The sequence below is a fragment of the Lissotriton helveticus genome, chromosome 11, assembly GCF_964261635.1.
Source record: "Lissotriton helveticus chromosome 11, aLisHel1.1, whole genome shotgun sequence".
NCBI lineage: Eukaryota > Metazoa > Chordata > Amphibia > Caudata > Salamandridae > Lissotriton > Lissotriton helveticus.
In genome coordinates, this window is record NC_136072.1 from 1,050,388,332 (window position 1) to 1,050,410,615 (window position 22,284).

General features: G+C 44.6%; 1 protein-coding gene across 2 annotated transcripts in view; it reads left to right on the plus strand.

The window, feature by feature from the left end:
- Positions 1-22,284, plus strand: part of PSMD9 (proteasome 26S subunit, non-ATPase 9) — an 87,724-nt gene that overhangs the window by 20,967 nt on the left and 44,473 nt on the right. The window lies entirely within an intron of this gene.

A 22,284-nucleotide genomic window follows, 5' to 3' on the forward strand; every position in this document is an offset into this window, starting at 1 on the left:
CATCACCACCCCCTTTATGAATCGTTTGGCCACCATAAGTGTGGAAGGGTATGCTCAGATGTGAGTCCCTTGCTCACTGCACCATCAGGATTCAAGCAAGCCGGGCCGAAGATGGCTGTAATGCCAGAAACCGGTCCCCGGAAGCTTGTTTCCTTTCCAGTAAAGAATTGGCTTGGTAGTTTGGTCTGCCCTGTTCCCATGATGCACTGGGCCAGGGTCAGACTAATTTGCATGTAGCCAGGTTCTGAGCTGGGATGGTGCAGTGAGCTAAAAAACGGTGATGGATCAAGCCCTGATCTTTTGACTGGGTAGGAGTGTTCTGCTTAATTCAGATACTCTATCCATCACCACCCCCTTTATGAATCGTTTGGCCACCATAAGTGTGGAAGGGTATGCTCAGATGTGAGTCCCTTGCTCACTGCACCATCAGGATTCAAGCAAGCCGGGCCGAAGATGGCTGTAATGCCAGAAACCGGTCCCCGGAAGCTTGTTTCCTTTCCAGTAAAGAATTGGCTTGGTAGTTTGGTCTGCCCTGTTCCCATGATGCACTGGGCCAGGGTCAGACTAATTTGCATGTAGCCAGGTTCTGAGCTGGGATGGTGCAGTGAGCTAAAAAACGGTGATGGATCAAGCCCTGATCTTTTGACTGGGTAGGAGTGTTCTGCTTAATTCAGATACTCTATCCATCACCACCCCCTTTATGAATCGTTTGGCCACCATAAGTGTGGAAGGGTATGCTCAGATGTGAGTCCCTTGCTCACTGCACCATCAGGATTCAAGCAAGCCGGGCCGAAGACGGCTGTAATGCCAGAAACCGGTCCCCGGAAGCTTGTTTCCTTTCCAGTAAAGAATTGGCTTGGTAGTTTGGTCTGCCCTGTTCCCATGATGCACTGGGCCAGGGTCAGACTAATTTGCATGTAGCCAGGTTCTGAGCTGGGATGGTGCAGTGAGCTAAAAAACGGTGATGGATCAAGCCCTGATCTTTTGACTGGGTAGGAGTGTTCTGCTTAATTCAGATACTCTATCCATCACCACCCCCTTTATGAATTATTAAATAATCAGAAGCCAGCATTTACAAAGGACACTGACACAAGCCAATGACAAAATGTGGGCGGTGCTTCCAGTAATGCTCTAATACAGCATGCCTCGCATAGCGAGCAGTGTGCATTCGGTGCATGCGCGCTGCTGCTAGGCTTGACTTAAAAATGTTAGGAGTGTTTGAAAAGTCACTGGTGTTGGAAGAACAGGGTCTGCTATCAAAGGTATGGGACACTTGGGTCTGAATTTATTTCTAAGCACCTTCTGCCCCTTCACCAAATGTGTTTAGGGATGATCACATTTTTTCATGTATATATTCTTCAACATGTGGAATAGTGGACCAATCTGATGGCACAGTATGAAATAAACAAAAAGGTTCAAAATAAAGGTTCCCCGCTGTCTCCAGAATGTTTTTAAGAGAAGAAGAACATTTTTCCTTGGAGAATTTGGTTAGTCTTTTTATTTATATCATCAAATTGGTCACCCTAAAAGAAACAACGTTTCCTGGTCTTGAAATCTACCACACGTTTGGATGATCGTTTGGGGGTGGATCATCATTGGAGGAATCAACATCCTCAATTATAATTATGTCAGCGTTCATGTACGTAGAACCTGCTTGATCAGTGAACCTACAGAATTATGATTAGTTTTTTTTACTTACTTTTGAGGTGTTTAAAAGGAAACAGCATTTGTTTCTGGAGTTTTAGATTTCGGAATTTATTTTGGCCTTCTACCAACAGCAGGAAGGGTCTGAAATGAAGAAATAATTAGTTTTTAACATCCTTCCGAATGTTCTTTGTAATAGATTCTATGGATTCGTTGACTACTGCTTTTACTGAGTTATTAATAAAAATGCTTTTTGAAAATCTTTGAAATCAATTTTTCATTATCCTCCATTCCCTTAAATTAAGAAGGTCAGCTGTTAGAAATAAAATATTTGTCCCAAATAGCTAAAAGAAATGTAGCAAGCACTAATATGGGTGCGCTGTAGCCCTTGAAGAATCCTCATGACAGTTGCACACCCAATTTGTGTGGTTAGGGGGCTCTGTTAACCTTAAGTTTATGAGGCAATGTGTCCCAAGAGGCAAAATTCAAACCAGCATTTGAAAAAACAGTCAATATGAAAGGATTAACCCAAAAACGGATTTCAATATCAGAAATTTAGAAAACACATGGCGCTTTATTAAAATAGTAAAGTGCAGTACAGAAATCCAGAAAAATATGCAAAAATAACCGTATTAAATTGAATGAAGCCAATTTGCAATGAAGGCTTTCAGTATTCAGAATTAATAGAAAATTAAGCAATTTCAAAACATATTCGAAGTCTCATGTGCTATCAATAGAAAATCAAGCCACATCCCTAGAGGCTCAGGTAAGGTCTCAAAGAGTTCAACCTCACCCTAAATCCTGGGGTTTATATATAGTTGTTATGCTTAAACAATGATAGAAACGACAACATGAGCATAGTGTGATCATTTCTCCAACAGATTGTAAATTGTCATTTTTAAAACGTCACATAGCCCTATCACTTTATCACTAACCACCTGCATGGATATTGATTCTGTCCCTGCTGACAGAATGTCGCCCGGAGGTGTTACATAACACACAGAAATTAAACTATTATTAATGGATGCAATCCAGTGCGCTAGCAAGAAGAACCTTGGGCAATGTTACAAAAGGTTTTCCCTTCCAGTGAGTTCTTCAAGAACAATATTGTAATATAAAATAAGCAGTGCTGCTCGTAGGGTGAGACAGAAATATAAACGGATAATAAACATACTAATGTGGCATCTATCTTAGTTAAAATGGCATCAAGGCCTAACTGAGGCCTAGTGAATCTAAGTCAGGGAACACACAAAAACACATCGTCATGATTTAATTTCAATTGCAATAGCCCTCTCGTTGTGTAAAGTGTGAATTAAAATGCAGAACAACTAATGCTTATGCATATTTCAGTAGAATCATGAAAATTCGAACAATTGTTTGTGTGGTGATTACATTGTCACCAAACCCAAAACTATTTAGAGTATGCTTCAATTTCTGTCTCTTGGGTCTTGATTATTCTAACATCTTAAGTTGATCATACTCAATCTCTAGTATCCTCCTTCTCCAACTCACAATGTTTTCTTTTGGATGCCGTCAGCTTCCTCTCGTTGCACCTGCAATTTGACCCCATCTTTGAAATGATTAGTTCAAAGAAATAGAACAATTGCACAAATGAACACAATAATTAGAAGTTATAACCCGTAACATGTTCCGTCCCAAACCTCTCACCAACCTTTCTAAAGCCCTTTCCACGCTCACTGACCCGGAACCCAATAATTCCCACAGTCTGTACACTTCAAAATCTTTGACTTCATGTATATTAGTTACATTAGTGACATATGCAACTCACTCTTACCTTCAAAACCCTATAGACCATACTCCTTCGCTAGAAGGATATTTAATGTAAGGTGGTTCTCTATAATTGTAGCATGCATTGCAATTAATTCATTATTTATCTGAGTTAATGCACCAGCAGTGTTGAAAACAAGGCAATCTATCCAGAAGCTTTGATAATCTTCTAATTTTCAGATTGTTCATAGCAGCACCAATAGATTAAATCATAGCACATAACACTTCAAACGCAGTTTGTCCAAATCCATGCTTCACTCTTTAAACCAACCACATAATTAATCTAATTTAAATGGTAAGCTCTCTGGAATACCAAAGGCTGGTAACCGCTTCCCACCCAGTTGTAAAGTGGGTTAAAATAGTCGCACACAATAAATCCCTCTGAATATTGGCTCTTCACCAATCAAAAACACATCCTTAATAATATAACTCCTTCCACACCCACTCTCACCCACAAATTCCATTGGCTTAATTTTTTGTGACTCCTGGTGCACCATACACTATTCACTCTTTCTTTAATGGCCCATTCTCAACCTCGATGCACAATAGAATTCCCAAAGTTCTGCTCTGCCTCAATTAAATCTTTAATTTCACTTGCATTTCTCTATTCTCTCAGAATTCTCGCTCTCCTTGCGTTATTTTTCTTAAATTAACTCATTTTTCTTTTTACTCAAACTATGTATAGGATTGTTTTTCATTTTTATCAACTTTTAAGTTAGGTTGTGCAAACTCTTTCAAATCTTTAGAATAAGTCACAGAGCTCCCAAAGTCTTTGGGAACAGAAAGTTCTTCCAACGAAAGATACAGCGACAAAAACGTTTGGTTGTGAAATATACTAACAAAAACATTACAAGACCAGCTTTAAGTCTAAGGCAACTAGAAGTATGTAGAGCCTTTTCCTGGAGATGAAAGATGAAAAGTGCAGACTAAACAATTTCCTATGCCCGTATCTTAATAAATTATCATATATGTTGTTTTCACAACTAGCCACTAATGTGTCCCTATTTGTTGTCATATGTTCTACTTTATTGAATTTAGTTCAACTTGTAAAGGAGAGACCTCGCCAGCGAAATAAATTAGACACAGTATTAGGCTAATTAAAAGTGTTAATAACATTATCCGAGAAATCATGCTAATTATACAGCATCTGCGGTATGCCATCTGCTACAGAGGAGAAAATAAAAGATTGAGTTAAACAATCAGGAATCAAAAATCAGGGCTCTGGATCTCTTTTTCAGAATTCAGATCTTATAGATTCTGGAAACTATTATCGTTATTTGGATGCATAGGTTTCAAGCAAAAGCAACAATATTATTTTGCAAAGTTAGAAATCCGAGTTTAATCAACTCATTAGGTTTCAGCAAAAGTTCCTGGCCGTTTTTCTTCATTTGGTTTAAAGATCAATTGGCAAATATGATTTCCACATATAACTCATTTTTTTTTTCTTCTTCTGACGCTAGACGGATCCACTCAGGTAACAAATACTTTCTGTTTGGCACCCTCTTTCTCATTGGTCTTTAAGCCAGAGATGGTTCACTATCGCTACTGTCCGAATCAATTTCACTTGTCTCTAATTCTTCTCAAATTGATTCTGGTCTCTGATTATTCCAGTGTAGTCTCTTGTTGCTTCTCACAAGCCACTTTTCTCCTCAGTGTACCTTTTCAACTTTTGTATCATCACGATTACTGCTGAATCTTCTTCTCCATTTGCTGCTAGATACATGCTCGAATCAGGAGCATGACAGCATAGTGAACCGTTTTCCTGTGATGGTTTCTGAATCTCTGATTTTCACTTTCTTCTTTTTGCTATGACTTTGCAACAGTGTGTTTTCTTGATTTCTTTTTTCAATCTGCTGATTTTCAAACTTACTACTTGTACCTTCACCATGTTCTTCTTCTTCCCTCTCTGGATCCAAGCAGAAAACTTGAGAATGAACTGTAAATCAGTGGTTGTATTCACCACTTCTTCATCTGCAGTCTTCACTTTATGTGAGCTGCATGGATCTACTGTGGGACTCCAGCACATTTCTCAGCAGTGTTAGTCACAAGCACAACTTGATAGGCTCTTTCCGCCTCGGCTCCAGGCAGGTTTTTACAGACCTGCTTCTTGATCAGCGCCCAATCTCCTTATTACAGTGGTGTTTCCAAATTCTCCTGATCAGAGATGGATTTCTTCACATCAGCAAGACCTTCATAGTAATCCAATGTGACATCATCAGTTATTTAAACAAAAATACTGCTATAGGAACAAATTACTAAACAATAGCAGTGTGGGTCATTCAGTGTCGCACCAGTGTGACGTTCCTATTTTGCGGATGTACTCCGCTCCACTTTACATGACCACACTGCTTAAGAATCAAGATCAAGCTTAAAAGAAACAATACAAATGAAAAGGGTGAATGTTAGAAATGGGATTTCTGGTAGGCTAGGGCACGGGCCAAAGCCAGGCAAAAATCTCCACTCTAGTCAGGATAAGGGAGTTACACTCCTAAAATAACCCCTGCTCACCCCCTTGGTAGCTTGGCACGAGCAGTCAGGCTTATCTTAGAGGCAGTGTGCAAATCAGGTGCACAGAACCCACAGTAATAAAGTGTACGCACTACAAACGGACAACACACCAGTTTAGAAAAATATCCAATATTTTTATATGTTTAAAACAAGACCAAAAACGACAAAAATCCACAGTACTATATGAAAACAGTCTGTAGTTACCAAAATAAGTTTAAAACACAGTTCCTCGATGTTGATAGCTCCGCCCGGGGGTACCACGGCGTCGTGAACAACAAATCCAACAGTTCTGGCTGGTCGCGGGCCAACTACGGTGTCGGGAAGACCAGCAAACAGTACCTGTGAGAAATGCAGGGTGATCAGGCCCTTGAAGTCACTCGTGTTGCAGATCGAGCTCCTCTCAGATGGAATCAGAAGCGCTGGCGTCAGGTGCTGCGGTTTGAAGTGCGGCGTGCGGTGCCCCCAGGTCGGTGTGAGCAGCGACTCGGTGGCAGCGTCAGATGGCGTTGTCGGTGAGACCGGGGTCGCGGTGCGAGATGAAGGCGGTGCTTGTCACGGTGCTGGCAGGTCACGGTGCAAGCAGCGACGTCGTCTTTGCTGAAGCGCTGTTGTTGGCTGACGAGCGGGAGTCGATGGTGTGGGCGTCAGTGGGCTAAGGATGCGACGCGGGATGAGGGCGGTGCTTCGTGTGACTTACGAGCGGTGCCCTCAAACCACAGTACAAGCAGCGGTGTCTATTTCGGCATTGAGTGTCGGCGTCGGGGAGGCCAAGGCGTCCTCGTGAGGCAAGGCGCTGCGGAGTGCGGTGCCCACAGGTCGGATGCGAGCAGCGTCTCAGTGGCGGCATCAGCATGTGTCTGTGAGACCAAGGTCGCGTTGCGGCGGTGCTCTCTGAAATGCTAAGGCTTCGGCGTGAAGCGAGGCGGTGCCGAGTGTGGTGCCCACAGGTCGCGGTGCAAGCAGCTGCTCGGTGGCGGCATCAACAGGCATTGTCTGTGAGACCAAGGTTGCGGGGCGGCTTTGCGGCGGTGCCCTCTGCAGTTCCTTCAGGACACTGAGTCGGCAGCAGCATCGTAGACATTGTCGAGTTCCTGTTCCTCTGATGCAGCACAAAACACACAGTCCCCAGTGCTGCGTGCAGAAGAGCTTGAAGTCTTTGCTGTTCCTGAGACTTTGTGAACAGGGGGCAAGCTCTACCTCAAGCCCTTGGAGAGACTCACAAATTAGGTTGCAGAAAGTCCAGTCCAGGCCTTTCACTGCCCAAGACAGAAGCAGCCACTTCAGGTCAGCCCAGCAAAGCACACTTCAAAGTGGTAGTTCCTCCTCACAGCTTATCCAGCTCTTCTTCTTGGCAGTCTTCTTGATCCAGATGAGTTCTAAAGTTCAGGGGTCTGGGACCCAGTATTTATGTCCAAAAATCCTTTGATCTTTCAGGCAGAGGGTGTCTGTGCCCGGCCAGAACTAGTTGGGCCTTCTCTGGTGTGAATTCCTGGCAGGAGGTGAAGATGGCCTTTGTCAGAGGCAGACCAGGCCCTTTGAGGTGCAAGGAAATCTTCCCCCTTTCCCCATCGTAGCCCAGGTTAATTCAGCACTTTCCTGACCTACCTAGACTATCTGGAGCCCATCCTGCCCCCAGCCTTCTGTCATCCAAAACCCAGACAGGCAATCCACATTCCAGCAGAGGCATACGGGATGACCAAGCAAGAAAATACCCACTTTCTAAAAGTGGTACTTTTAAACGCAGAATGTAAAAATCACCTTCACTAAAAGATGCATCTTTAGATTCTGAGTTCAGGCCTACTAAACTTTTTTTTCTTACCGAATTCCCTGGGCCAGTTGTATTTATAAGATGTTTCAAACAAGCCTCCCATTCTATCCTATGGAGAACTGGTAGCCTTGCAATAGTGAAAAACGAAATTGGATGTAATTCACTATTAGGACATGCCACACACACCAGGACATGTCCTACCTTTCATATACACTGCACCCTGCCCTCAGGGGTACATTGGGTTTACCTGAGGGATGTCTGACATGTAAGAGAAGGGAAGATTAGGGACCGACCAGTGTGTGCACTGGCCTAGTCGACATGGCAGTTGTAAACTGTGCACAGTCTCTGCAATGGCAGGTCTGAGTTACCGTTTTCAGGGCTACTCACGGGGGTGGCACAACTAGTGCTGCAGGCCCCCGGGTAGCATTTGATTCACCAGCCCTGGCACACGCAGTGCACTTCACTAGGGGCTAACAGGTAAATCAAATATCCAATCATGGAAACACCAATCCATAACACAATTTACACAGAGAGCATATGCACTTTAGCCCTGTTTAGCAATGGTAAAGTGCCCAGAGTCCTAAAACCAACACAAACAGGTCAGGGAAAAATAGGAGGAAAAAGCAAAGTTTTGGGGATAACCCTGCAAAAAGGGCCATTTCCAACAATGGAAAAAACCTATCCATAGTATTGCTCGAATTTGAGCAATACGCACAAGTTCCAGAAGATTCAATGTCTATGTATATCCACAAAGATTGTTTGAATAGAGTCAATTCCACTGGAACTTTGTGTGCGGGCTGGAACACCAAAGAGGAAGAAGAAAGGTGGGGTACTGTACCGCCCAAACTGGTCCAACTCAACAAGGACTCTTGGCATATGACACCTTCTACCACATGGGGGAGAAGTGATTATTTGTAACTGTCCAATCCTGATGAAGTCCTAAGGGACGAAACGCGTTGGTTGGGAGGAATACAATCTGTTTTTGATGCCAATTATTCAATTAAAAGTTGGACGAAAAAGACTCCCATGGAATTGGCTTTCTTTGAACTATCTTTGTGGATATTCATGGGCATTGACTCCTATGGAACTTGTTCGGAATGCTTGAATTGGAGCAATACTGATGATAGATTATTTTTTTCACTCCCTTTCAACTGATTTGACTGCTATAGGAACATTTGTAATCCACATTCTCTACCCATGAGTACGTCCTGAGGCAAGAGACAAGACTTTGTTTGGGGTTCTTCTGATGTCTCATGAGAACAAGAGGAAGGACATCTGGCCACTTCAAATTTGTGGAGGCACACACCATGGCAATCTTGGCTTTAATAGTGCCATTCATCTTCTAAACCACACCTGATTCTCCTAGTCGGATAGGATTCCACTCATTTAGAAAATGAGCAACCACTGCAATATATTTGAGCCCATTATAAACAGACCTCTCTATGAAGTCTGCCTGCAATCTACTACATAGGCCTTCATATTTCCCTATGTGACTAATGATGACTATTGTATGCTTACCCTGGTTAACTATCTGGCAAGTAATGAATCTCTGACAAACATCTTACCCTCCACTTCTGAACTTTGTATTATACCAGTACCTTTTAATTATCCTGAACATACAGTCTATGCCCACATGGTTCTGCTCACGTAGATACCTGCCCGTATCCTGAAGCACGCAGTCAGGGAGAACCGAGCCTATTGGTGATCCAAAGTGACCAATATATCATTATAATCTCTCCAACAGCCTGCTTTTTTCCTACTTTTCTTTTCATCCTCTGGTACTTCCTCCTGCAATTCTCTGAGCACTCTCTATGTTGCCTGTTTTGGATACAACATAAAACCATTCAAATTGTTTGCATCATTAGTTTCACATTGTTTTGTTTCCTGTGCTTGTTTTTGCTTATTTGATTGCACTTTCAAAAGCACAATATTGCACAACTTGATCTGCTTAGTTATTGCACACTGTAATCATGTCATCACCAGACGTATGGGCTACGCATTTTACAGCTATTTCTCTAGGTTGTATTGTTTCAAGTAAGTCTAGAATGCATACACCATTCATATTGGTGCAAAGTCATGTACCACTACAAATCCATATTGTCTGTCTTAGTAAATCATCACTCAATTCATTGGCTAAACAACAAGCTCCCGTCAGTGTAATTAGTTCCACTATATTGTGATGAAATTACGTCAGACAAGTATGATGCTTGAATAATTTCAGAAATGGAACAGACGGCATAAGCAACTTTCAGTGTTACTCGATGGTCTCTCAGACAAGAACCATCCACAAACAGTCAGATTAGCCTTTTCAAGGGGAACATCTGTGATATCTGGACCCTGGCTTGGAACACAACTCTGTTACATTGATAAAGTCTTGATCGGGATCTTCATCGTGCTTGAGAACTTTATTATCATTGCAACCCAATGCTAGCCACATGCCCATCATTACCGTAGAAGAAACCGTAGCCACCATGAAGTCCATCAGCTCAGGGGCTCCATCGGACCACTGTCCCACCACACCTACTTCAGAGGAACGCAACCCATCAGTGCCATGCTCACACCCATTCTGAATTTCTCCACCTCTTCCATAACCTTCTCAGACCCTTGGAAACACGCAATTGTTCTATTGTTGTGGAAAAGCTGTCCGCGGACCCTTCGACGCTCACCAACTACAGACCGCTCGCCCTGCTACCTACCTGGCCAAGGACTTGGAGAAAAGCATCAACAGACTGCTCACCAAATACTGCAACGACCACTAACTCCTCCTCAACACCATTCTGTCTGATTTCAGACCCAACCGTAGCTTGGAAACTGCCCTCATCGCTGCCACAGATGACATCCTCATGACTGTACAGAGGAGACCTGGTGGGCCTTACTCTCCTAGACCTCTCATCAGCGTTTGACAGTCTCCCACGCGGTCCTTCTCTAACACCTACATAACATTGGAATACAACTACCCTCACTCCAATGGATCTGCTCCTTCCTTACTGGAAGGGCCCAGTAAGACAACTGTGCCCTATTCACTTTGGACGCCAGCGACCTTATCTATGGAGTTCCGCAAGGATCATCCCCGAGTCTGACCCTCTTTAATGCATACATGATCCTACCAGCCAGCATCATCCGCTCTCACATCAACATCCCCACCTACACTGACTCTCCCTCACAAACAAAATGCCCAGACCTTGATCAAGTTCAATGCTGGCATGACTGAAGATTTGGCAGTTGAGCCTTCTCCTGCATCTCCCCTAAAGTGTGGACCGACCTGCCACTGCACATAAAAGCCTCCTCCTAACTTGTTGAATTCTGCTAGAAACGGAAGACATGACTTCTCTAATATCCCTCTAGGCCGTAGGTTTGGCTAGACTCACACTTGCTCAGTGCTAGGAGACCCTCCTGGGTGATGGTGTACTCTATAAATCTGCATAACATAACAGTTTGGAATCTGCATCAGTGTTGCAAGTTTCAAGTGATTGCACATTTTTAATGAAATATTTTCATCTGCCAGTATTGTTTTCTCATATTTTGTAAGGCAGCTGTGTCAGATGCGGAGTTCGAGTAAGAGTCCGCAAAATTTCAACTAAATGAGGGACTATCACAATGACCCTGTCACCCATAATAATCCTTCACTCATTTCAATTGCTAGGAAAACGGCTGCAACCACTTTTAAGCATCCGGAAAGAGTTGCAGCTACTGGATTTATTGTAGCAGAGAAATAAATGACAGGCAGCGTTACCTCACAATACTTTTGGATGAACACAGATAAGGCACACCCTTCTTTTTCATAATAAAGCAAGTAGAATTATTTTTCTTAATCAGGCATTCCACGATTGAGTGTGCTATACAGATTTTCTCTGAGCTTTTAGAAGACTTTCATGCATTCACCATCAAATGGCACCAGATGCTCTGTCACTGCGAGTAAGCCTCGGTTAAGGCTTCACAGTCAGGGAAAAAATTGGGATCCCCAGATAGTAGCCAGCAATTCCCAAAACATCCTCACTTCCCTCTGGGTGGGTGGAGAATTCATCTGCAGGATTTCTGAATTGAATTCATTGGAAACTTCCTTTGCCCCTTTCTCAATGTGATGGGCAAGATAAATGACTACTTTTTTGCTATACTTCATCTTTGTAGATAAGACCTTATGACCATTGTCAGAAAAATAGTTCAAGAGCGCAATTGTATCGAACTTGCAATACTCTTTTGCCTTTGCCACTAAAAGGTTATCCATGTAGTGGACTAGCAAACTTTCCAAAAATTTCTTAGCAATATGACTAAAGATTGAGGAATCAAAATGCTAAATATTGGCTATCCTCATGTACGTGAATGGAAGTATCATTCTGAATCCGGAGGAATTTGAAATAATCAGGATTTCAGTTCCATTGGACAACATGGGGCTGCAATTTTGTTAATCTTTCTCCGGTCTTGAACTACCCTCTGTCCTCTGGTGTTTTTTTCTAATGTCCATCACGGTGAGTTGCAAGGACTACCAAGCACCTCTCGTAAAATACCCTGCTCTAGCATCTTTTCTAGGACTCGCTTCATTACCTCTTCTGCTTCTAACAAAAGTTTGCACTGACTAGTTCTGGAATAGAAAGTGTCTTGTTTGACCCGTATTCTGTACTAATATATCAATCTTATTTCTTTACCTGTGAGATCCCATATCTCTCCTTCAACTGTGTGTCATTACCATAAATCAAGAGGCAAGTAATTTTTGTGAGACCCGGGAACAACCAAACTCTTGACTCTTGTGATCTATTTTTTTTTTTACGCACTGAATCTTCGTCTTGAGTTTATAGCAAAGTCTTTAAACTCAGGAATAGCAAGCGCCATCCACGCCAAGCTGAAAAATGAAAAAAGCCTTTTACCATTCCAGGCACAGTGTTACAACTTTGGATTGGTAAAATTGCAACATCATTTGGTGTTCAGTAAATCAGCCCATTTGTCTTGCAAAGCAACTCTGTCAAGTGAATTAACAGAACTTGATTTTGCCATAGTTTGCTGTCTCAGTCCAACAGACCCTATCTGGTTTGCTTTCTGCGGCATCTAGAGACAAATCATTTTGAATTAAATCTGGGGGTCTGTCTACAGTCACGCTTTCAGTGCCAATTTTTCTGCAGAAATGACAGTGCTCTTCTTCAGCAAGTTGATGTTCACATTCGTCCCAGAATTTGTCAGACTTTCTATCTCTACCCGTAGCGCCATATCCCTGTGTTTCCACTCCTTGAATTCCTTCCATCCCATTCACATAACAATTTTTCATGCAACACAAAATCCATATCTAAATTTGTTGCCAGATTTCTAGCATTTCTCTGAATCTGTTTCGCCTATGCAATCATCAACTTCTCCTAAACTTTTTCTGCTTAACATCAAAACAGTCACTACAATATTTGGCATCCTTGAGTATCTCATTGATACATTACACCCCGCTGAATATTTGAACTAAGTTCAGGTCGCAAACCTAAACAAAAGCCAACACGAATCTTCTAATGCCTTCTCTTTCTGGCTGTTCAACTCTGCTATACTTATTATAAATCCACATGAGTTTTACATAATGCTCATGCACTGACTCTTTCACCTCTTGTGGGACTTTCATTATTTGTGCCCCGTTCACCTCTTTCTCTGGCACCTTCATTTTCAAATGTTCTAGCACTACCATGTATTTTTCTATAACTAATTCAGATGGAGTATTAGGTTCTCGGTCGCTCCTGTGCTGGACAGGCAGAAGCCACTTTACATTCCGCCCACAAATCTTTAGTAACAACAAATTAAACCGGTGTCTCCAGACCTGCACAAAGCACATTTCAAAAGGGTCACTATCTGTGTACCACTTGTCTAGTCCCTCTATCAGCTTTAGAAATGTTTCCGTAAAAGCATAACGATCATTTCTTGTCTAAAGAACATGCACCTAGTTCCCTCCATGTACTTCTTGCGAAGGAAACTGTCACAGATTCTGATTCAGGCTCACTGATGAAGTTGTTCCATTTCTTTCCTGTATCAATGTTTATCTTTTCAGATTTAACTTTCTTCTACCGCTTGTCCCTTTATTTTCTCAAATCACCCACCTTTTGTACGTTCAATTAAGTCTTCAATATGAGCTTGCAGAGTCATTTGAACCGTGCCTGAAATGTCTGAGAGGTCACTTGTGTAATGATAATTGATTTTTTTTTCCATCTCCCATGTGCACAGGGCTCTCTGCCCTCAGTACCCCTCATCCATCCCTCCTGTGCACAGGGCTCTATTCCCTCAGTTCCCCTCTTCCAGCCCTCCTGTGTACAGGGCTCGCTGCCCTCAGTACCCCTCTTCCATCCCTCCTGCACACAAGGCTCGCTGCCCTCAGAACCCCTCTTCCATCTCTCCTGTGCACATTGCTCGCTGCCCTCAGTACCCCTCTTCCTTCTCTCTTGTGCACAGGTCTCTCTGCCCTCAGTACCTCTCATCCATCCCTCCTGTGCACAGGGCTCTATTCCCTCAGTTCCCCTCTTCCAGCCCTCCTGTGTACAGGGCTCGCTGCCCTCAGTACCCCTCTTCCATCCCTCCTGCACACAAGGCTCGCTGCCCTCAGAACCCCTCTTCCATCTCTCCTGTGCACATTGCTCGCTGCCCTCAGTACCCCCCTTCCTTCTCTCTTGTGCACAGTGCTCTCTGCCCTGAAAAAGTGGAAATACGTGAGAGTGAAAAGAAGAAAAGAACGACAGAAAAAAAGAGATAGGACGCTATTTAAAAGAGTGGACATGCATTTTTTAAAGATCTTTAACCCAGGCTGGCACAGACTAATTAACTGCCCTTTGCACTGAAATAAACACATTTATACAATTCCACTTTAACGATCTCATCTTGCTGATAGCGGCGTCACCCAAGTGAATCCTCGTCCCATAAAATATTTCCTCCTTTCTTTTTTCATGCCATATTAAAGCATTTATATTTTGAGTTTTGAACTTGCTGCCTGTCTTTTTAAAACTAAAAAGGACACACTCAGCTGCCGCCTGATACAATAGATGGATCTGCAATGAAAGCGTCGGCTTTCCCTGACCTGAAATGTGCATCTCAGCTGTAGTCATTTAGGAGCACGGAACCAAACCAATGTCGTATTCTTGAGGTAAAACAGCGGAACCTTCCTGGGGAATTCAAGTGCGGGAAAAAATTATCGTCTCGAGTCCACACGCCACGGACAAATACAGCTGTCTACTCTAGTACACAGTGTAGGGCATTAAGTGGAATTTGAAGGCGGTTCCTGCAGGGCAGCCACGAACCACTGAGCGTAAGAAAAACATGTCTTTTAAACACAACCTGCAGGTTTGCTGAATCTGCACTTCCATGGGTTAGCATGAAAAATTGTGAGTGACATAATCCGGTATTTTCACTCAAGTGAATCGAACACTCAAAAGCACTGAGTGATGTGTAAATTATGCAAAAATGCAAAACAGAAATGGGGGCTGTGGGCAGGGTCGGATTGGGATTGCAATTTGGCCCGGGCACTGACGAAAAAAGTGGCCCACATTTGCGGGGCGTGGCTGACATTTGCGGGGCGTGGCCCACATTCGCGGGGCATGGCCCACATTCACGGGCGTGGCCCACATTCGCAGCCATACCCTTTCATGAAACGCACAAGGAATGTAAGTGGGAGGATATTGTTCTTGGGAAGGACACAGGGCCAAGGTGACAATGTTCTACAAGCTGAGCACCTGAAAAGCAGACAGGCCCCTTTCTTTTACAAAATTATTCCTCAGCCCTCCAGTTCAGGAGCAACTGAAAAAAACAGCAAGGCCCCTTTCTCTTAAAAAATTATCCCCAGCCCTCCAGCACAGGAGCATCTGAAAACAGCGAGGCCCCTTTCTATTACAAAATTATTCCTCAGCCCTCCAGCGCAGGAGCATCTGAAAAACAGCGAGGCCCCTTTCTCTTAAATTATTCCCCAGCCCTCCAGCACAGGAGCACCTGAAAAACAGTGAGGCCCCTTTCTCTTAAAATGTTATTCCCCAGCCCTCCAGCACAGAAGCACCTGAAAACAGCAAGGCCCCAGCTATTTGTATATTACTCAACCCTCGCCAGCCCTTCACTGCCTCAGGGCAATGGTGTGGCAGGAGAGGGGCTAAAGCAAAAACACAGCTTCATCCATGGGGCTGGGGGGGAACTAAGGTGAAGATTGTGCAGTTCCCCACATCACCTGGCCCCCATAGTGAGACCCATTCTTCCTCCCCACTATGCCCTGAATGAAGGGCTGTGGGTGAGGTGTTAAAGCAAACACTGTTTCTGGGATGCGTGGGCCCCAGGGGGCCAGGTGAAAATGGCTCATAGGCCTGAGCAACCCCTGGCCCCCTGGGAGGCCAGTCTGGCATACAATCACCCCTCCCCAGCCCACCATCAGCGTGATTGCTTGGCAGGGCAGGGGGTCAAGAAGAGGCCCGCGATCCCGGTTTGGTCTCCCCCTACTCAGAGGGGAGCTTGCAAATACAGCTTTAGGCTAACTAGATGCTCTCCCCCATCGGTTTGGTCTCCCCCTACGGTACTTATGGGAAGGGGGAGATCATCACGATGGGGAGATTAAAACGACAGAACACCGGGTGAAGCTGTTTTCCTCTCCCTGTCAGTGCTCTCTGTGGACTGGTAAAGGGGGAAAAACCGGCCCACAGAGTGCACTGAGACACCGGCCCTTCGGGCCATGCCCGAGTGCCCGCAGTGCCAATCCGCCCCTGGCTGTGGGACGCCCCCGGTTTAGAAGGAGAGTTTTCCCGCCAAAGTTATCCAGCCAGCGAAACTTGAAAGCCCGGCAAACGATAAGCACACTTCTCAAAAGATAGCTCCTCGCAGCTGCCTGAAACTTTGAAATATATTTTTTTCTAGGCATCCCCACAATCTGCAAAAACATGCTACAATATCCAATCCATAAATAATAAATCTGGATAGCCAACATAAATATCCTCGGGGAGCTTTGCCATATTTTGACCTTTAGCCAATGGCAATCTTTAATACTTTTTTATATTTCCAAACGATCTTTGCTATCATTGCAGTCATATAAAATGAAACCTCGGGAGTTTAGCAAGCCACACTGTTCCCAAACCTATGCCTGCCTGATGCATATAATAGCAGTCCCGGCTCGCGGGGGGGAAATGGGGGGGGGGGGGGTGTTGCACGGGGGTGGGTGCCAGGACATTAAATATAAAACAAAACTTACCTCACAGCCTGTCCGCTCCACCTCTGCTCCCCTTGGCATCTTCACGAATGGCACTGGAGCGGGCTGGCAAACCCTCTCAGCCCATCCTGGCGCTGCCAGCAGCGCCAGGATTGGCTTAGGGCACGGTTAATCTTCGCCTGCCCATTAGAAGACCGAAGGGCTCCTAATGGGCATGCGCAAACAAGTGCAAACACAAGTGTGCATGACTGGGCACGGGTGAAAAAATCGCTCACCTTCCCCACTCATGCGCACTTGTGCAGCTGCCTGTTGCCCCTGGTCTGACAATCATGTCAGTCAACATGACGCCAGACCGCCCACCCCCTTCAGACTCTAAAGGGGTGGGCGGTTCGACATCATGCTGACTGACATGATTGTCAGTTCTCCCTCAGCGTCTTCGAACTTAAGTAAACTGATTCAGTTTACTTAAGTTCAGAGCTGCCGAGGGAGCTGCGGGTGGGGGGGCTACACCCGAATTGACCCACCACACCTGGTGTGGGCAGAAGGGGGAGAATCAGAGGCTGGATTCCGGGAGTCAAAGGAAGGAGAGGCAAGAGCCAGAAGAATGGTAACGAAAGAGACGAAGAAGGTAGGGAGAAAATAAAGACATGTAGAAGACAGCAAAGAAGGTAACACAGGGAAGCATGGAGGCAGAGAAAGAAGCCAAGAATGAAAGATGCTAGATAGGAAGTATGGAAGAACGAATGGACGAAAAGGATAAGGGAGTGGGGGAGAGAAAGGAACAGAGGGTTTGAGTTAGCAACTCGGCTTGAAAGATAAAACCGGGACTAGCTAAAGGATTTTTTTCCTACTCCGTGATACCCCAGTATGATTTTCCTCGACAATCAGTACCTCTTAGAATGGAAAACGTTGGAGACCCCTAACCTACATCCACACGGAATAAGCCATCCTGCAGCATTATAGTGAGTGCTTCAATCAAGTAAGCCCTGTTGAGATTTATGTTGCAAAGTACTGAAGTAAAGCTGTATTTTGCTGAAGCCGTGGCTTCACCACACAAGATTATGAGCTCATGTAATGTGGGCCAGTAATCTTTGCGCGTGACCTGAGCCTAATACGCTGGGAACCATTATTCCAGGGAACAGCATCCCAGTGACATCATCGCATTGCACAGTGATACTTTGTGCACTATTACTACTGAATGTAGTATTTCTGATGATATTATTCCTGACATAGTATTCCTTAGTAATTTTAGCACCATTTTCCATTCATAACCTAATGTTGCTCACATAAATTAATTACTTTACCATTATATTGAGGACTGAGGCTCTTCCCCCAAATAAGGCTCGTTGGCACCTGTCTTGTGGTTGTTTCAGATGATTTATTATCAGTAAGATTCCCTTATTTATTTGCGAATGTGCCCGCTGTAAATGGCCAAACTCCACCACATCACATTGTCACACATGTAGCCCATTGGGCTTCAAAATGCTTCAGGGGTTCACATTTTTAACAAAAAAATCTTAAGCAAACTGCATCACACTCCCTTTCCATGACTCCTAAAAGCACACACTCCTATTTATAGAGTGTTGTTTCTTTGATAGACTCATTTGTTTTTTGACCCCCTCATAGTTTTGAATAGCTGACATCATTGGCCAGCACTCTCACTCTTAATTGTTCCAGCACCACTGGGAGCATGGAGGCTTTTGAAAGATTGCATAGTTGCAGCAGTACGTCCTCTCATTAATGGCACTCTGTGCATGCTGCTCAGGTTAATGTACGTTCATTGTGTTGTCCCAGTGAGGACGTGTCTTCTGTGGCTCCAACACATGAATGCAGTCACATGCAAGTCTACTTGTACCCTGTCTTCCTTTGTGCTGCAAGTACACCCTCATTTATAGAGCGTGTGGGGGGAGGGCTGCAAGTTATCAATGCTGCATAGTGATGCCCTCTTGGGAGACAGCATGCACTGCTTGAGAGGCCTTCTGTGATAAGACTACTGCACACCAGTAGGACAAAAAAAGCTTTTGTGGATTTCCTCACAACGTCACTCCAGTGTGACTTCTGCCCTTCATCTGATCACCCTTTAGGTTGTAGGAGGGCAGATTACTCAGTGGAGGAAAGCCCACAAAGTGGTTCTTGGGGGTCTGGATGATACCGTGGCCTTGGCCACTGAGGTACCGCAGCACCCACCAAAAAGTGTGGCATCAAGAAAGAAAGAAAATGGAGGGAACTTTACCTTACCTGCACTGCCCGATTTCCCCACCCAACTTGCTCATTAAAGGAGTGGAGCAGCGAAGCGCCAAAAGTGGCGCAAACCTTTTAAAAGGTGACGAGGTCACTAGGTGAGTGAATCAATTGTGAAACCAGAAAGGGGGATGGATAATGGCAGCGACAGGCAGGATTACAGAAGACTGTACGAGCTTGTGGTTAGCAGAAGGAGTCTACCGGAGGCCTCTATAGCCAAGGAAGCAGCCTTTTGAGCCAGGCCTGGGAACCGGTCAACTCTACGGGCGATGTGACCTAAGCTTGACGAGACGAAACTGAGGAACAGCCTAATGAATTGGTACCCAGGAATGCCAGCAGCAGGGGGTCATGTAATCTATGGGTAGGCCAAACCCAGGAGAAGTTTGTACCAGCAGAGCAGGTGCAGACAACAGACAGTCTGGTGACGTCCTGTGTGTAGAGGCAGAACAACGGAGACCACCAACTGGCTGGTAACGCAAACGGAGTCCTGTCAGCCATGATGACAGAAGCTTCCAGCACCCAGGAGAGCCTGCACTAAGAGAAGCTTCTGCACCCCCAAAAACTACCAGCAGCTGCACTATGCTAAAGGAACCGGAATAGCCACTGCAAACCACCTTGTGAAATCTTCCCGCCACCTTCAATGCAGCAGCCTGCAACAAGAGGCAAAGATACAGATGGTTACAGTGTGGAGCCAGCAGTGTCCGTATGGGAGCAGTAAGTCGTGGCGAGGGGAGTGACAAGTGGGCCTGTCGGGATCGGTAATAGTCATTGCCTTGAAAGTTAGCTTGAGTTCAAGTTTCCGAAAGTTCTAGTCAATTACAAAAGATTGAAGTCTAGTCTAATATGTCACATTAACTTCGGGGGCACCCAAGAGGCAGCACCAGCAGTAAATCAGTAGGAAAAGCCTAAGTTCCCCAGACTTGGCATAGAAGCACAAGAGTGGTTGGAGGTCAGCAAAACCACACAGATGAATTGAAGAAGAGTACAAGAAAACAAAGAAAAACTCAACTGAGGCGGGCTAGAGACAGTGCATACCAACCTTAAAGTTGGCTGCAGATGGGACATAGTGCCTTCAAACTGTGGAGAAGATAATACTAAAGGAACTGTGCACAGCTACAAGCTGAGGACATGGGGAAAAGGGCTAGCATGGTATAGGAGTTTATTGAGGCCAACAATACTTTGCCAGCATAATGCAGGCAGCAAAAGCAACACAACATGGTAAAGAAGCACCTGATGGAAAGTGTGGAGGGGGTTACTAGTGTACAAAGAGGAACAGGTTCCTGAAATTAGGGCAAGCGGATTCAACAGGACGACATATATAGAGTAGCAAACAGATGAGGACCAACCAACTGAAGGCAATGAACGGCAGAGAAGCACCAGTATCAAGAATGCAAAAGAGAATAGAGACCAAGTGCTAGGAGGGGGAAGGTTCTAACATCTGTAGCCAGCACGGAGGCAACCGGGTCTGGCCGAAAAAGTACCAGCAAGAACAGCAGTGGTAGGCCAATAAGCAAGTATGCAGAATCTAGGCCAAGAAGCAGTGCAATATGGGGCTCTGGGGTAGGGGCTCAGACACACACCCATTATAATGCATGCAGAGAGCACCCCCAATTCTGGGTTAGCTTGGCAGGATGTTGGGAACCCATTAAGAGCAGTCAGCCACACAAGCAATGCATAAGCATGCAATGCACCATTCAGCAAACTTCTTCACCACAACAGCACTCATTATCCATGGCAGTGTGCATGCAGCCACTTTCAGCACCGGTAGCACAGAGTCACACAAGCGACCCAATAAGTGTGTAGGGCGCCAATCTGAGCCTGAGCGGGTTGGTGACTAGCCCAGTTTTGAGTGAGCAACAGTTCTTATGTCAAGGCATCCCCAGGGCTGCCCTACTGATTACGAAATAAACAGGTCTATCTAGCCACCTCCCTTTGGCGGAAAAAGACTCATTTGGAGAAAGGAAGTAATTGACATATTTTTGCTGCTAGAGATACAATTATAGGGCATAGACATATTGACAAGAAAGATGAGGAGGCCCTGAAAAGAGCGGAACATTGACAAGTAGTTCAGTGTCTTTTGTATCAATGGATATGTGAATGTAGAACGGTTTCTGCAGTGTGCAGCTGATTTGTGGCTCTTGAGGCTAAGAAGCACGAAGCATACAAGCTAGTCTAAGGGAATCCCTAGTAATAATAGGACAAGGGGTTTCAGTTGAAGATGCGAATGGGGCCTAACATGGAATGGGACAACAAAGATGTGTCAGGCAGCATTCACAAAATGATGGCAGCCAAAGATGATGGTGTAAATAGGACCATTCCTCTCGTCAGTCAAGTTTCAAACCTAGCCCAGACAACCCAAGTTCTTCAACAGGACAAAGCCTTATACAGGGTGGAAGAGCCATGCAAAAGGAAAAAACACTTGAGCCACATTTCCGAAGTTCCAGCAGACTAGTGGTTGTGGAGCCCACCCTCTTAATTTCAGGCACATATGTGCGGCAAGTGTGAGGGGGGTACACAGCAGCCGAGTGCCGCAAAAAGGAGCATGGGATAAGAAAGAGGCACACAAGAGAAAGTAATATATAAAGAAGAGTCACTCAAATTCCACTTGGCAGACACACCCATAAACAAGATAAGACTCTTAAGAATTTCCCGGCTTCTACCAAAAAACATGGCAGATTTACTGCTGCTGCTGCTCGAGAGATTTATAGAGGGAGTCCAAATCTGTCATGAAGGAAGCATAACCTCAAGGCCAACCTAAAATATCAAATTCACTGCAGAGCACCCAGGGGTTGATTCAGAAGGAGCGGTGGTTAGGGCGCATTGAATGTCCATTTGAACGGCCTCCTTCTTCAAAACTGGAGATATACCCTGTGAGAAATTGGGTTAATGATGAGATGGTGTGAACCCTTCTCAAGAAACTGCCACAATCCTTGTCAGGGTAAACCAAAGAACGTCACTAAATTAACTTGTGCTTAGCCTTGCACAAAAGCGGTCAGGCTTAACTTGGAGGCAATGTGTAAAGTTTTTATTTCACACTCCTTTAGATAAATAGAGAAAATGTAAATACATTAATTCACAACAAATCAGCAAAAATACAATCCGTAGAACCGGAGTTATACCTTTTTTTAAATGAAAAATAGCAGAAAAGATCAATGCGTCAACTGAGGGCATGTAGTTGTGCGAGACCGGGTCAAAGATGGAAGTCATG